This window comes from Meriones unguiculatus, chromosome 10 (genome assembly GCF_030254825.1).
Source record: "Meriones unguiculatus strain TT.TT164.6M chromosome 10, Bangor_MerUng_6.1, whole genome shotgun sequence".
Lineage (NCBI taxonomy): Eukaryota > Metazoa > Chordata > Mammalia > Rodentia > Muridae > Meriones > Meriones unguiculatus.
The window spans coordinates 96,191,852-96,207,805 of NC_083358.1; the positions used below are offsets into that span (position 1 = coordinate 96,191,852).

At 42.2% G+C, this 15,954-nt stretch overlaps 1 long non-coding RNA gene across 2 annotated transcripts in view; it reads right to left on the minus strand.

Moving 5' to 3' along the window:
- Positions 1-15,954, minus strand: part of LOC132657061 (uncharacterized) — a 99,285-nt gene that overhangs the window by 18,267 nt on the left and 65,064 nt on the right. For both annotated transcript variants that reach the window (XR_009594903.1, XR_009594904.1), the window contains exons 2-4: positions 9,948-10,051; positions 9,726-9,794; positions 657-736 (exon numbers count right to left, since the gene is read on the minus strand). This is a non-coding gene — a long non-coding RNA (uncharacterized LOC132657061). The remainder of the gene's footprint in view (positions 1-656; positions 737-9,725; positions 9,795-9,947; positions 10,052-15,954) is intronic.

Sequence of the window (15,954 nt, forward strand, 5' to 3'; positions counted from 1 at the left end):
CATTCCCTCCCAATCCCACCCTCCCTCCCTCATCTCCACCCTGCCCCTTTCCAAGTCCACTGATTGGGGGGACCTCCTCCCCATTCATCTGATCCTGTTTTATCAGGTATCTTCAGGACTGGCTGCAAAGTCCTCCTCTGTGGCCTAACAGGACTGCTCCTCCCTTAGGGGTGGGGAGGTCAAAGAGCCAGCCATTGAGTTCCTGTTAGAAATAGTCCTGTTCCCCTTACTATGGGAAACCAATTGGTTACTGAGCTACCCACGGGCTACATCTGAGCAGAGGTTCTAGGTTATATCCATACATGGTCCTTGGTTGAATGTCAGTCTCAGAAAAGACCCTGTGCCCAGATATATTTGGTCCTTGTGGAGCTCCTATCCTTTCCCCATCATACTAACTCCCCTTCTTTCATATGATTCCCTGTACTCTGCCAAAGGTTTGGTTATGAGTCTTTGTATCTGCTTTGAAAACACTGCTAGTTAGAGTCTTTCAGATGCCTTCAGTAGACTCCTGTCATACGTTCAATGCACATCCCATCTGTCTTTCTCAACGAGGATTGATCATCTTACCCCATGTCCGCTCAATTGATTATCTTTTTAGGTGTATAGATTTCATTATGTTTATCATATCTTATAGGTCTATATAAGTGAGTATATACCGTGTTTGTCCTTCTCCTTCTGGGATATTTCACTCAGAATGATCTTTTCCACCAACAACTGCATACGGCTGCCACCACGCCTGCGGGGCAAATGGGAATACAGCCTCAAACTGAGCCAAATAAACCCTCTTCCTCAGCTTGCTCTTGTCAGACCCTTTTTTTGTCACACCAACGAGAAGAGTATTTAACACAGATCCGTAGTGGAATTCGGAGTGTACTGAATTCCGCTTTATGAACATTTTAGAAAATTCCACAGCCACCTCAGAGAAAACACACTTAGGATTTTGCTGTACCTGGCTTCCCAGAGGAAGAAAGTTGGACAAAGCCACCCTGTTTTTAAAAAAATCTTTTTTTTTTTTTTTTTTTTTTTTTTTTTTTTGTAACTAATGCGGGTAAACAGGAGCTTTTGTTGAAACAGAGGCAGAGAGACTTCAGGACAGGCAGTCGCCCAGCAGTTTCTTAGTATAAGGCTATACTTGCCCAGGGCGAAATGACTAACGCAGACTTTGGGGCTGCGTGGGCAGCTATGAATGGCACAGAGGCTCAAGCATGAGGCTGTGGGTTACAAGATACCTAAAACCCCTCTAGGCACAAACCTGGAGCTTACGGGTTCCCACAAGCCCCTGCCCTGCCATGCCCAGAGCAGAATACAGCTGCCACTCTGCCCTTCCACCAGCAATGTTTAAACAGTCATCTGGCTTCATTTAAAAAAAATAATGCAAGTTAAAACCATACTTTATTAGCCAATGTTGCTTTTAGAGCAGATTTCTTATTTTCACTCGAGGCCATGAGGTAACTAAATGGAAAAGAAGTCATAATACAGAGGTTATGGGGAAGTTGACATAGGAGGCTCTTCCTCTTTCCATTTGTTACTGTAGGTTATGAGGCATCATTTCCCCTCCCCCACCCACAAGACAGGGTTTCTCTGCGGAGCCTTGTCTGTCCTGGACTTGCTTTGTAGACCAGGCTAGCCTCAAACTCACAGAGATCCGCCTGCCTCTGCCTCCCTGAGTGCTGGGATTCTGGGTATGCATCACTGTGCTGGCCATTTCCTCTCTTCTAATGACTCCTTTAGGCATATCCCAGGCCCACAGCGTAAGCGTCAGTAGGAGAGGCTGTGTAGGTGTCCAGCCCAGGGCATACGTGTCAAGCTAACGATTGTGTGGAGTGACAGAAAAATAAGAAATGGTTATTGTCTCTATCTCTGCCCCCGCCCCATCTCTCCCCTTCCTTCCCTTTGTCTCCTTTTCTTTGCCTTAAGGCTTAGTTTCTGTCATTGGCACCCAAGCAGTCCTAAATGATGCCTCGCAATTCACGCATATCAGCAATCTTTCCACCTAGTTTCACCATCCTTGATGTAGCCAAAAGGGAACCACAGACAAGAGAGAGAATTTGGCGGGAATACTAGGTTTATAGCTTTATAGAAAGATCACTAAAAATTTACAAAATACTTCAAAATGGCATGAGGTAATGAGAAAAGAGATGGCAGAGACTGGATGTGAATGAAAAACTCTACAAGCATGGGCCAAGGGACAGTGTTGTGTACTGATCCAGTTGTGAGAAAAAGGCTAAGAAGTCACCTGAGTGAGGCCTGTGTCAAGGATTAGTTATGTCAACACTGGGACTCGGGTAAGGGCCACATAAAAGATGGAACCCGCGCACTAAGGTGGCATTTAGGAAATATTCAGGGTGATGTCAAGCGGATGCTGCAGAACACCCCGGGGAAACGGCCACAACAACAAGGAGGGCAAGGTAGTTTTGCCATAGCAGAAGCTGAGGGTGATTAATTCGGCCACTGCAGGAGCCTCCCTGCATTTCTGACTTGGTATCCCAGCTGGCTCTTTTCCCAGAGGGAAGGGGAGGTTCCTGTGGCAGCCAGGAGCCTTAGAGGTTAGGCTCTTCCGTGAGCGGCTCATCTCCTGAGGCTGCAGCTTCCTGTTCAGACAGCAGGACCCTAGCGCTTCACATTCTGGAGTGTCTAGGGACAGCTCAGTGGGCCTCAGGTCTAAATCTCACTTCCTGTAGGACAGCTGTGGGGCACAAGTGTCATTTCCTGGGGTTGCTGTGAGGGTAAATGAGATGACGCAGATAACGCGTTTAGTAGAGTCACACACTTGCTAAATGCTCAGCAGCTCAGCAAAGCTAGAGAATACGAGCCAGCTGACAGGTCTAATGATGGGACTGAGGGCAGTTCCAATCCCTTCGTCTTTGCTCTCCAAGTCCTATCCAGCATAAGATGTTTTCTTTCACCTAAGTGCCTGTTGCTAGGCTATGCACTCCTTGGACCCACTGTGTGATCCTGGAAGGCTCCCACTGCAGGTAGAGGAGTCAGGAAGGGTTTGGCTCTTCTAGGAGAGGGTAGGGAGCACCTGGCAGCCAAGCGGCAGCTGATTCAAACAAATGGTATTTGGATAAGATGGAGGGAGTCATCGAGGAGCCTGCCCCCTGCCTGCCGGAAACTGGCTCCTCTCTTCATTCATCCCAGCTGCCATCTTTCATCACCAGCCTCCCCCAGATGTAGCAGCCAACGCATTCTCACAGAATCCCCTCCCACACCAGGAACATGTTGAGACTCCAGTGTCTGCTCCAAGCCCTCCTGGGAAAGCGGGGTCCGTTTATGAGAAGCAGAGAGGCAGCATGATGAATGGGTGGGACAAGGGTTAGTATTTGTTTTCTCAGACAGCCAGAGAAGAACTAAGTTTGTTATTTAGGAAGTTTGGGGATTGCGGTAAAAGGCAAAGCTTGCGTAGAAAGATGGCTAGGATCCATGTTCACGAGCAAAAGCCAAAAGTTGCCACGGCTAACAGTGCTGGACAGGAGAACCCTCCACTTAGACAGTTGCTTCCAATGAGTCATTGTCAAGGCAGTGTTGTCTCCCACATCAACCAAGCAACACTGGACACAATGGCAATTAACCGCTCTCATTCAAAGCCAGAACATAACCCCAGGGGGAAATTACAGTTCATTTGGATAGCTGCACTCCATTGTTTAAAGCATGAGAAATTCTAAATGTCCTCTTTAGGAATGCTCCCATCCAGCTGTTTTTACATCAACAAAAAGCCTCGTTGGAGACAAAGCTGGAAGCTCTTCTGCCATCACAGAGCCCCATAGAAAATGGCTGGCGGGAAGTCAGTGGTGCTGAGTTCTCACCTCCCTCAACATGGGTCCCTGGAGGAGCTTGGGTGCTTATTTCCAGTGGCTTCTTACCCAAAACCTAATAACAACACCCACCTTGGGTGCACAGACAAGAAAAGAAGGCTATTGTTTTCTAGGAGTGTCCCATCCTATATGAGTACTTCACAGCATTGTCTAACAGGAAGCCCTCGGAGGTTGCTGGCTCAGAGCCAGCTGGTGGAGGGGCTTAGATCCAAATCTTCCTCACTTGTTTGTAGCCATCATACAATAGAGGTAGAAGGACATTGTTCATCATCATGAGACCCCAGATTTATATTTATATCCACAGTATCTGACACATAATGGGTATAGTACTCAATAAATATTTTCTTTTGAACATTGGTCTTCCTTCTTTAATGGAAGACACACTTAATTCTTAGTGTATTCCATCTCAAACTAGTCAATGTAAAGTATTCCACCTTGGTAGCTCTCTCTCTACAATTCTAGAAGTGAGATTTTAGTAGAAAAGAGAAATTAGAAAACACAAAAATAAACTTTTTCAGTTAACCAGTAGGAGAACATAAAAATTGTTTCAAATTCATATGGCCGTTTGATGGTGATGGGTTTCCTGGCAGCCTCTTAAATATTCTCAGATTCAAAGACGGAAAAGAATAAAAGACAATGCACTGACTCACATAGGATGCAACCTTGGTGGGAAGGCACACAAGGTCTAGACAGTGGCAACCAGAAGGTGGAACCTGAGTGCCAATCACCTACATCCTGGTCCAGCCTATGGTGCCTTCTCACTCCAGGTGTGAACACAGGTATCAGACTTTCTTAGTGCCTCACTCTTGTGTGTCTCTGAGGATGGAACTTTATTATCTCTATTTCAGTTGTGATAACTGGCTCAGAGGAGTACAGCATTTGCATAATATCAGAGAGTCACTGAACAGCATCTCTGGGTCCTAACTGGCTTCAGACGACTAATGTCTGTTTTGTAGTGACGTGTTTAGCCTCTTATGAAAGTTCAGGAACCTTCCTGACTAAGTGAGGTAATGGCCAGCACAGTTTGTACTTCTGGTACAAATCAAACCACAGCTGAAAGAGACAAAGCCTGGGCTAAAACCAATGATTCACTGCCTACCTTGTGAAAGACACTGGTGATTCTGGGTCAAAGTCTAATGAGCGGATGTGCGCATAGCAATTAGCTGTGCAAGCACCCTGGCTGGCAATCTTGGCAGATCAGCTCTAATTGTCATAGAAACTGGACTCCTCTCTGCCCTGCAGGAGAATTCCACGTGGATGATGCAGGATGGAGAAGGCTGCTAAGGATTTCCCTTTCTCCCCAAAGCTGGAATTCTGCACCTTTAGCACTTCCAGCAAGAACTAACGCAGAAAAGGTCAGGTGGATGACAAATACTGGGACATTGCCTTTCAATCATTTCTACCACTTTGAAACATCTGGTAACAGCTCACAATGATAAAAACCCTGAGAAAGGTAACTCAGTCAAGTGTCTATCATGTAACTGTGAGGACCTGAGCTCAATCCCCCAGAACACATGTAAGACCACATACATACCCATGAGTGGCAAAGATAGGCAGGTCCCTTGGGCTTGCTGGCCAGCCAATGTAGCCAAAACAGTAAGAGACTTTGTCTCAAAAGTAGATAGATAGAAAGATAGATAGATAGATAGATAGATAGATAGATAGATAGATAGAAAGATAGATGAGAGAAAGATAAGTGGTGAGTGGTGATTGATGAAGACACCTGACATTCACCTCAGACGTTTATACCCATGTTCAAACACATGCATGTATACACACATACACACACCTAAAAAAGGACCAGGTAAAATTAAATTTGCTTATTTCCTTTTCTCCATTAGTAAGACTTATCCTTTATAACCAAGGAGAATGAGGTCGATGGAACCTCTGAAGACATCCCATTACAATGCTGTTTTAGTTCTGAAAGTGTTCAGAAATCTTCATAATCCTCTGAGAAACAGAACAAAGCATTATTAGCCTAATCAGCAGTCCACTTGAGTGGGAAGGTAAGGGGCAGAGAATTTAGGAAACGAAAATTGACAGAGCGACTGATATAAGCAGGACATTTTATTTCAATTGCACAGCTCTATGCTCTACTTACCATCTCCACTTTATAAGAAGGAAACCAGGGTCCAGAGAAGAAGAATAACCAGCCCTCTGTCTCACAGATAGGACTCAGAGCCAAGACTGCCCAACTCTACAACCTCTGTTCTCAAAGGTCAAGTGCATTTATGTGCATCCACATTTAGAACTGCATCCCATTACTGTGGGCAAATACCTGAGGGAATTAATTTTTTAAAAGAAAAGGCTTAGAGGCTGGAAAGGTGGCTCGGTGGTTGTGAGTACTTGCTGTTCTTGCAGAGGATGCGGGTTCAATTCCCAGCACTCACACAGCAGCTCACGTCCATTTGTAACCCTAATTCTGGGGAAATCTGATACTGTCTTCTGGTCTCTGCAGCACCAGGCAGGCACATGATATACATATAACCATGCAAGCCAAATATTCAGACACATGTAATAAAAATAAACCTGTATTTTAAAAACAGGAAAAAAAATCTGAGTTGGTCTCACTGTTTTGGAGGTTTTATAGTGTGGTTGGCCCACTGCTTTGGAGCCTACGGTGAAGCAGGGAAATATGCAAAAACCACCGCCTTCTGGATAGAGAAGAGGTGGGAGAGCCAAGCATCTCAGCATCCCATCAAGGGCATTTCCCCAGTGACCAGAACTCACATGAGGCTCCATTTAAAGACTGCCATATCTCAATAGCACCATGCACTGGGAACCAAGCTGGGGACATTTATCCAAACCTCTGGCACAATAAATTACGAGGAGAACAAGGAAGTTTCCACTGATGGGGACCCAAACTAACCTTGAATTCTGCTTCTCCTCTCCCATCTCTGTACCCTCTTAGCAACCATTCTGTTCTTAATGTAGGTCAGATAAGTATATAGTGACAAAGAAAATAGGACCTATGATAGATTGACCCTAAAGTCATACCACAGGTGAGCTTAGAGTTCACCCAATAGGCTCATCCCAAACCTATTCCATTATGCTGCTGTAAGTGAGGTGGCTGACAGGAGTTCCGGGCATTGTGAGAGTCTAAATTATTGAAGAGAAATTCAGTGACGTTCGCAATATCCTACTTAGGCAGGGGAATGTGCTGATGAATCTGCAAAAGTTCTTGGTGACAGACTGAAGTGTTTTAAAATTTTCTTTGTGTGTTAGCTTGCCATGGCCATATAACAAACTCCACTACACCATTTCTTGACCATGTGTTGACCTTTTTAATTAAGCAAATATATGTGGTTTTTCAAGATAGAAGGTTTCTCTGTGTAGCCTTGGCTATCCTGGACTTACTTTGTAGACCAGGCTGGCCTCGAACTCACACAGATCCACCTGCCTCTGCCTCCCCAAGTGCTGGGATTACAGGTATGTACCACCAGTCCCAGCAAAATATATATATATATATATATATATCCTCATTTCTTTCTGGCTCAGAATTTACCTTCACAAGAACATAAATGTGGCACTATGAATGATGAAAAAAAAAAACAAAACAAAACACCTCAAAGACTTGAGTTTCGACTCTCTAATTTGGATCAAGGTGAAGCTTGGCATCAGTTTGTGTCCATGCAACAATCAGAACAAGATGACCTCTGTGCCCCTGTATGGAAGTATGTTCATTCACTCAGTGACTAAATATAAATACATGTGTATTGCCCAGAACTCCAGTGTTTGATGACGCTATCAACAGTATCACTACCTCTAACACTGTATGTATATTAAACACAGGCCACTGTGTTGTAGTCTGCGATAGAGATATGGACATAGATTTGGTCCCCTGGACCCTACTCCATGAGAAAGTCAGAAGAAGAAGAGGGGAGAGGTATACAGTCACCATTTACTGCACAGTTACCACGAGGTTTCTGCCATCACCTGTCGTAATGTACATGTCCTGACTAGTTTTATGTCAACTTGACACATGCTAGAGTCATCTGAAAGTAGGAACGTCAGTGAAGAAAATTCTATGACATTTTCTTAATTACAAAATTAATGGGGAGGGCCCTGCCCATGGTGGGTGGTTCAATCTCAGGGCTGGTGGTCCTGGGTTCCTTAAGAAAGCAGGCTGAGCAAGCCACGTGAGCAAGCCAGTAAGCGGCACTTTTCCATGGCCTCTGCATCCGCTCCTGCCTCCAGGGTCCTGCCCTGTTTGAGTTCCTGCACTGACTTCCATCAGTGATGAACAGTGCTGTGGAGGTATAAACCAAATAAATCCTTTCTTCCCCAAGTAGCTTTGGTTGTGTTCTTTCATTATAGCAATAATAACCCTAACTAAGACAACAGGAAACGAGATCATCTTAATGATGCCAACAAACCTGCCTGAAATGGGGATTTTTTTTTTTACTTCAATCTTCTATTTTGAAAACTATCAAATCTACAGTCAAGTAGAAAGAAAATCACAACGATTATGGTATTGATCCAGATCAAGGAACTTCTCCCCTAATTGTCACATGTCTTTTAAGAAAAGCTAATATGTAAAACTTATGTCATCACTTGACACTCAAGAAATGTGTGATTCAGGATCAGGGATGTAGCTAGGAGTTACCTAGCATGTGAGTCACATAAAGAGCTGTTTAAAGTATTGATTCAAGTTATATTTTAAAACCACCATGAGTTATATGTTGACTGGGCTTGTGTTTATTTGTTTGTTTTTGTTTTTGTCTTCTCTCATGATGAGTAGTGAGACTCACTAGAAAGGCAGACCAGTTCTCGATAAAAGGAAATAAAATTAGCAATTCCACAAATGTGGAGCAGTGAACTCTCATTTTGCTGGATCATCTGTGACTCTAGAGGGACTAATTTGAGGAGTGGCTGAAAAGTCCCATCTCCCCTAAGTTTTCTTTGTCAGCTTTTCAGGCAGGATGAGAGCTTCCTATTCTGATCTGGAACTTCAACCCTTTCAGCAGGTGACAACTGTGGATGCATTAAGTTCAGGCAGGGCTGCTGATGAAGAACTTGTGACCTTAATATGAAGTTCATTTAAGAGAATCATCCTGATAGTCTTTGTGAACTGTGCTCTAAGGGAAATACTACACACAAGGAAAAAAAACATCTAGTGAGTCCCTCCTGTGCTGCTAACCTCAAGACGATGGAAAGAGCTGCATCTTTTCTCTCTGATGTGGAAGCCTCTAGCCACATGTTACCTTTGAGCACTTGGAAACTGGCCAGTTTTGTAAGAGAAGCAAATTTTAATTTTAATTTATTTGAATAATTACACGTGTCTAGAGGGTGTTTTTTGAATAATGAAACTTTATATAAATGTGAAGATATCTGAGGCTCTACATTTTTATATATACCTGGCATAAGAATATAGTAACAACAGCTCCTAGTAAGGGGGATAAAAGACAGAGTGCAGGTTGAGCTTGAGTCAGAAATGGTGTCAGCTTGCCAATTTACAGAAATCTAGCCCCGCCCTAAAGTAGCTGTGGGTTTAAAAGCCAGATACTTAGGGAAATTGATTTAACTGTAAGTAGAAATGGTATAACATTCAGCTTCCAGAAATGGCTTTAACATTTGAGTTAGAAGTAACAATTAGACGTTTTCAGCTCCTGAAATTCAAATATTTGCTCCAATTTCTTACTCTATTCCATATCTTTACTCATATAGTCACTTTCCCACTGCTGTTCCTTGCTATCTTTTCTCAAAAGACAGGTAGCTAGAAATAAAGAGCTAAGCATATATAGCCTACCATAGAGCTCTGTGCCCTCCAAACAATGAGGAGGCACTTTAACATCACTGTTATGCTCCACTGTCCTCCCAATTATAGCTCTGTCTGGGAGACTAAAGCTTTGCCATCAGATGAGAATTTGGTAAGTGAAAGTGGGAAGCATGAGAACGTGAGCTTCATACCTGATAGGGTAGGGTGTGAGGAAGCAACTGTTCAGCAACAGGGACTGCATATTTCCTCCAAATATTAAACTGCACCAAAAATTAGAAAGACAAAACAGACATTAGCATGGTTTCAAAGCAATGGTGCACAAAACTCCTGGTATATAGGATTTAACCATTCAATGCAGACAATCAAACTAGCTTTATTGATCAGCAAGGAGAACTGGGAAGACAAATACTTACAAAGCCAAGTGTTCCTCACGTCATTCTGCAATTCTGTTGATTGATGGCCTCGACCGAATAGTAGTACACCATCAGGCATCTGAAGCTGCTCCTCTGCCAAATTCCTGAAAGAAAAAAAAAATAAGTCTAGGCGGAGAAATTATTCTCAGTCATACTCAGCAGAAAAGAGCATCTGAAATCCATTTCCCACTGTCTGGATAAGTTGGCCCAGCGCAGGGTTATAGATAAGATCATTGGCATGCATCTGACATTGGACTGTCAGGACATTGGAATGTACAGAAGCAGTTAAGCAATGCTATCCACAAGCTCCAACCATCTAGAGCTGGGTACGAAGAGAGCAGGTGACCATAAGCACACAGTCGCACTAGTTTGTAGTCTACACCTGTTACCATTCTCTACACCCATAACACACTCTTAGTTATTCTCTATTGAAATGACTTACACTATCAATACAATAAACTTGATCATTTGGTGCCAAAATTAGCAGATTTTAAAGCCTGGGAGCGAGAGGGAAAGACCTCTTCTTGTACACATGCACACACTTATTTTACAAAGGAGCATTAGTGGAAGGATGTAAGATCCAGAAGCTAGGGAAAGGAGCTAAGATACAGCGTCTTCTGGACAAGGCACAGCCATCCCGTTCCAGACTCATAGCAGCTGCAGATGCTTGCATTGGATCTGCACAAGAACAAGCCTACCAACAGTGAGCTGTGGCTGGAGGAGCCCTACCTTTCTCTTCCAGACTATTGGCTATGACAGATTCAGGACATAGGTGAGGGGAGTCATTGCCTTCAGTTGAGAATCCACCGATTACCCCACCAGGCTCTGATAGGTACTTCCAACCCAGGGGTCACACACATGGCTCTGGCTAAACTAAATTGGTCATAAAACAATAAAAAAAAAAGGTTATGAATCTGGGATACAGGGAGATAAGAAAGATAAGAAAGAGTGATACAGAGAATAGACAAAATATATATAATGAAATTAACACCTCAAATTTAAAAATAAATAATTTGTTAATTAAAAATAAATAGAAATTAAAACTAAAAAAAAAGGAATACAAAATAAAACTGCCCAAATTTTATGACAACTTTGAAGGTAGTTTAAAGAGATCACAAGTAAATGTAATGTAAAAATGATACACTACATTTTTTTTTGAAAACCTTAATGAAACTGATGATTTCCTTGAAAAGTTGAAACAAAAATGAACCAAAAACTATGAACCCAATAATAGATCCAAGAAAAAGTTCAAAATTCTTAGTCAATAGCGACAAACTAATGAGACAGTTTTTACTATTTATTTTTTTCAAGAGCTCCAAGAGCACATCGGTCATTACTAGTGAATGTATAAATTACGTTTATCAACTCCTAACATAGTATGATTACAGTGTAGGATATACATAGTTTATGTCTTTCATGTTCAGAACAACTTTGTGATAGAAATTATTTCCAAGTTTACAGGAAATTCAGATAGTGAGAAATCAAACAATGAGCTTGAGAAACTTTACAGTATAAATGAAGCTGATTTATTGGCAATTAATTTAAGCAGAAAAACTAAGAGACATTAATTGCAACCTGTATACATCACTGGAATTCTGATTTAAATGAAAAGTGTAGATAAACACTGGTATTATATTGAATGCTTATCAGGCATTGTTATTAAGAAGTTATTTTAAGGACAATAATGTGGCTTGTGGTAGAGGACTGTTTACTAAGTGAAAGTCACACGGTTTGGTCTTTAGCAACACACAAACACACACTACACACACTACACACACACCAATACAACATTATAAACTGGTAGATCTGTAGATGTGGGGAAAAGCATCATGACTATTTCTCTTAAACTTATCTGTCAGGTGAACATATTGAAACACTTACAGATGAAATGTCATCTTGGCTGAGACTTGTTTTTAAAAAAAAAAAAAAAAAAAAAAAAAAAAAAAACATCTACCAGAGAGAAGTGTTTGGAAGGACAGATAGGAAGCAAGATTGCTCACGAACTGACAGTTACAGGAACTGAGTGATGGGTAGATGGGATTATAGAACTGTATTTGCATATGCTCATTTTCCATAATGAAATTACGGTAAAGCTATAAAAATTAAAATGCTATACTGTGACATAGACGGAGTTAGATGAATTGATGAACTGGAGTAGACGGTTCAGAAAAAGGTAACAATGGGGATACACCTCAGTGGTGGAATGAATGCCCGGCACACACAAGGGCCTCAGTACCATGAAAAGAAATAAAATGGAGCTATCCAAATGTATATATTTCACACAGGAAAATGGTAAGTAAGTATAATTTCAGAAAAAACATTGACGTGTAAATTTTTGAAAAAAGGCTAGCATTTTTTCTTCAGTAAAATTCAACTTAAGTTTATCATTATCAAAAATTAAGTGCAAGCATATTAAATAACTATAAATTTTAAATCTATATATCTTATATCTGAACAAAGACAATCGAAGTACAAAAGCAATAAAAGAAAAGCGAAAACTCAAAAGGTCTCCATATAACATGATTATGGCAGACAGCGAGTCATACAGCAAACTGAAAAAGAATAACACAGGGCAAAAATGTCTAGTAAATGGAAAATTATTCCCTTTCTCTCTGCCTCTCTCCTTGTCTCCCTCTCACTCTCCCCACCCATGTGTGTGTTTGTGTCTACACGAACCCATGTGTGGGCCTCAGAGGACATCTTGCAGCAGTCAATTCCCTTTCCACCATGTAGACTGCGGGGCTCAAACTCAGGCTGTCAGGTTTGGCAGCAAGTGCATTTACCCTCTGAGACTTCTCATCAGCCCAGAGAAATAGTCTTAAAATATTACACACTGGATCCAAACTGAAATGAAACTATAAAGCCACCACAGAGCACTGGCAAATAATACAATTAGGCAAAGAATGTGACTATTTATACAACTCACAAAAATTAAGACGTCTGCCAAACTTTAGGCAAAGTGCAGTGGATCTTATGAAAGAAGGGGGAGATAGAAAGACCTGGAGAAGATGGGAGCTCCACAAGGAGAGCAACAGAACAAAAAAATCTGGGCACAGGAGTCTTTTGTGAGACTGAAACTCCAAACAAGGACCATGCATGGAGATAACCAAAACCCCTGCACAGATGTAGCCCATGGCAGCTCAGTGTCCAAGAGGGTCCCTTAGTAATCAGTACAAGGGACTGTCTCTGACATGAACTCATGGGCTGGCTCTTTGATCACCTCCACCTAAAGGGGGAGCAGCCTTACCAGTCCACAGAGGAAGACAATGAAGCCACTCCTGATGAGACCTGATAGGCTAGGGTCAGATAGAAGGGGAGGAGGACCTCCCCTATCATTGGACTGGGGGAGGGGCATAGGAGAAGAGTGAGGAAAGGTGGGATTGGGAGGGGTTGGGGAGGGGACTGCAGCTGGGATACAAAGCGAATACACTGTAATTAATAAAAATAAAGTAATTTTTTAAAATCATGTTTTAGCAAATATTTGCTGAAACCAAAATGTCCCCATTGTATTAAGTCATATTTAGACAGCAGACCACTCATATCACTGTATGCATAGGAAAAAAAAACAGAAAGCAATTATCTAACTGTTCTTCAGGTAAAACATGAATTAAATCAATGCAAACATTATAGATGCTTTTTAACAAAGTGAAATTTTCTTGTTAATTTACTAGATGACATATAATATATAAAACTTGTGAGCAAATGCAGAAAAAGATGAAAAAACAATTTCACTACCCTTAGCTGCACACATATCAAACATCTGTCTAAGCATCCTCTGAGTCTAACTGGTCACGAACAAGCCAAGGAGAAGCAGCTATCCGTGCTGGGTACAGGTGAGAATTTTAGAAGCCAGGAAGTGAAATGACATCACTGCTGAAGAGCCAACTCACACTAGAGCAAAGGCCGCCTGAGCTAAAGGCCCCTAAGATACTATTTCCTGGGAGGGAAGAAATTTAGGCCATGGGCTACAGCTGTTTGAAGAATGAGAGAGCCATTCCTGGATAAGGAAAACAAAAACCTTGGTATTGAGGCAGTTCTTAGACAGATATAGAATACAAGCCTTACACAGAACTTCATACCAAGAAGTGATAGAGAATTATTTATACCTAAAAAATGCAACAAGCTTTCTTGTGCAGCCATGCAGTACAGCACAGCTCAAGAAAAGAGAGAGTCAATCCAAGAACCCACAAAATAAACATACACTCCATTCTAGATTCGCAAACCTGACTCCATGAGGCTGCAGACTCAAAAAAGGGGGGAGGGGACGGTCCCACCGAGTGTCCAGTGTGCTGATTGGAGAGCTGGAGGGCTATCAAGTGGCTCTTAGTTAACCTACAGAATAATTTCTTAACGGCTGTATGCTATCTACGAAAGCCTGTTGAACATGACAGCCAGGGATCTCGACAGACGGGGGAAGTCGACTGATTTCTCTTGCTGAATTATTTTACACGGAATTCAGAACGCTTCACTTCAGAGTCAACCAGAGAGAAATGAATTTGCCTGTGTTTTGTTCAAGAACAGCTGCTAGTTGCTTTGTTTATCGCATACAGAGACCAGATCGATTTCTCCCACTGCACTGGATTGTTTTTCTACGTCAGGGTCTTTTAAGATGCATCTTTGGCATGCTGCATTTGCAGGGCGGGGAGGAGCAGGTGCGCAGGTTGTTTTCTCCGGGGCAGCTCCTTCAGAAGCCTGTGGTATTGAGCTGCATCTCTACAAGAATAACATGCAGTTGCTCTCTCCTGCAATCCTATTGGGTAGTGATATCTCCTGTTAAAAGGACCACTTATGTCATTTATTCTCCGCAGTATGGAACAATATTTTTTTTTAGCTTTTAATGTGCCAGAAGTAACAGACATCCTTAGTAAAGTGCTAGGACATGTCTCACTTCAGATTCTTCACAGACGGTGCTACAGGGCCCAGAGGAGGCTACAGTCTCCTCACACCCACTTCCCACCCAACACAAACTTGTTTTTTTGAGGTAAGTGAGTGTCTCTAACCTTAATGGATTAACCTAATGGTTGGCTCAAATTCATGGGATATACGGTTACAGAAAGTAGTGAGAGCTATCTGGGGAGTGGAGAAAACCATAAGAGCGCAAAGCTGCAAAGCAGAAACCTACCAAAGGCTCATTGTATAAATAGCACACAGTAGAAAGGGCCTTCATTAGAAACATAATCTTTTACCCACGTGTGTTTAGAGCTGGAATTAAGTAAATGTAGCCATTCAGCTCTCAACAGGGATTTCAGTCAGGAGCTGGAGTCAGACCACCTAAAGGCCTTCCAGCAAGGGAATGTTTCTTTTAACTAAATGGCTTTGTGTATCTGTACCACCTAAAACTGGATCTGTAGCCTTCCATGAAATTTTGGCAGCTCCCATGAAATGAACATTCATAGGGAGCCAGCTTTGATTTATCAGCCACCTACACACAGCCTGAATCATAGTCCCTAATTACAACTGAGGCCAGTAACTCTATCACAGCTACTAATCTCATATGAAATACGCAGTGTTTCTAGACGTAGCCACAGAGGAGAAAGATAAAAACTTTCTTCCTGACACTGGGCAGTGGGGGCTCACCCCTTTAAGCCCAGCATTTGGGAGGCAGAAACAGGTGAATATCTGAGTTCAAGGCCAGCCTAATCTACAGAGCAAGTCCCAGGACTACACAGTACTACAAGCCAGGGCTCCACAGAGAAAACCTGTCTTGAAAAAATCACACTAAAGTTTTTTTTTTCTCCCTGATAAAAAGCATTGTTATTAAGTTCAAAAATTCTGACCTTTTCCCTGCTATTTTTATTAATATATATGTATGTCTATGCACTATTCTTTCTGGTGCCTCATAGCCGTAACACACACACACACACACACACACACACACACACACACACGTGCGCGCACACACTAAATGCAAAAAGGACTTTCTAGCTTCCCAAATCATTACCAAGTTTTATTCAAAAAGTATTTATCCTCTTAGACTAGGAACTGTACTAGAGGGCAGCGACAAAAT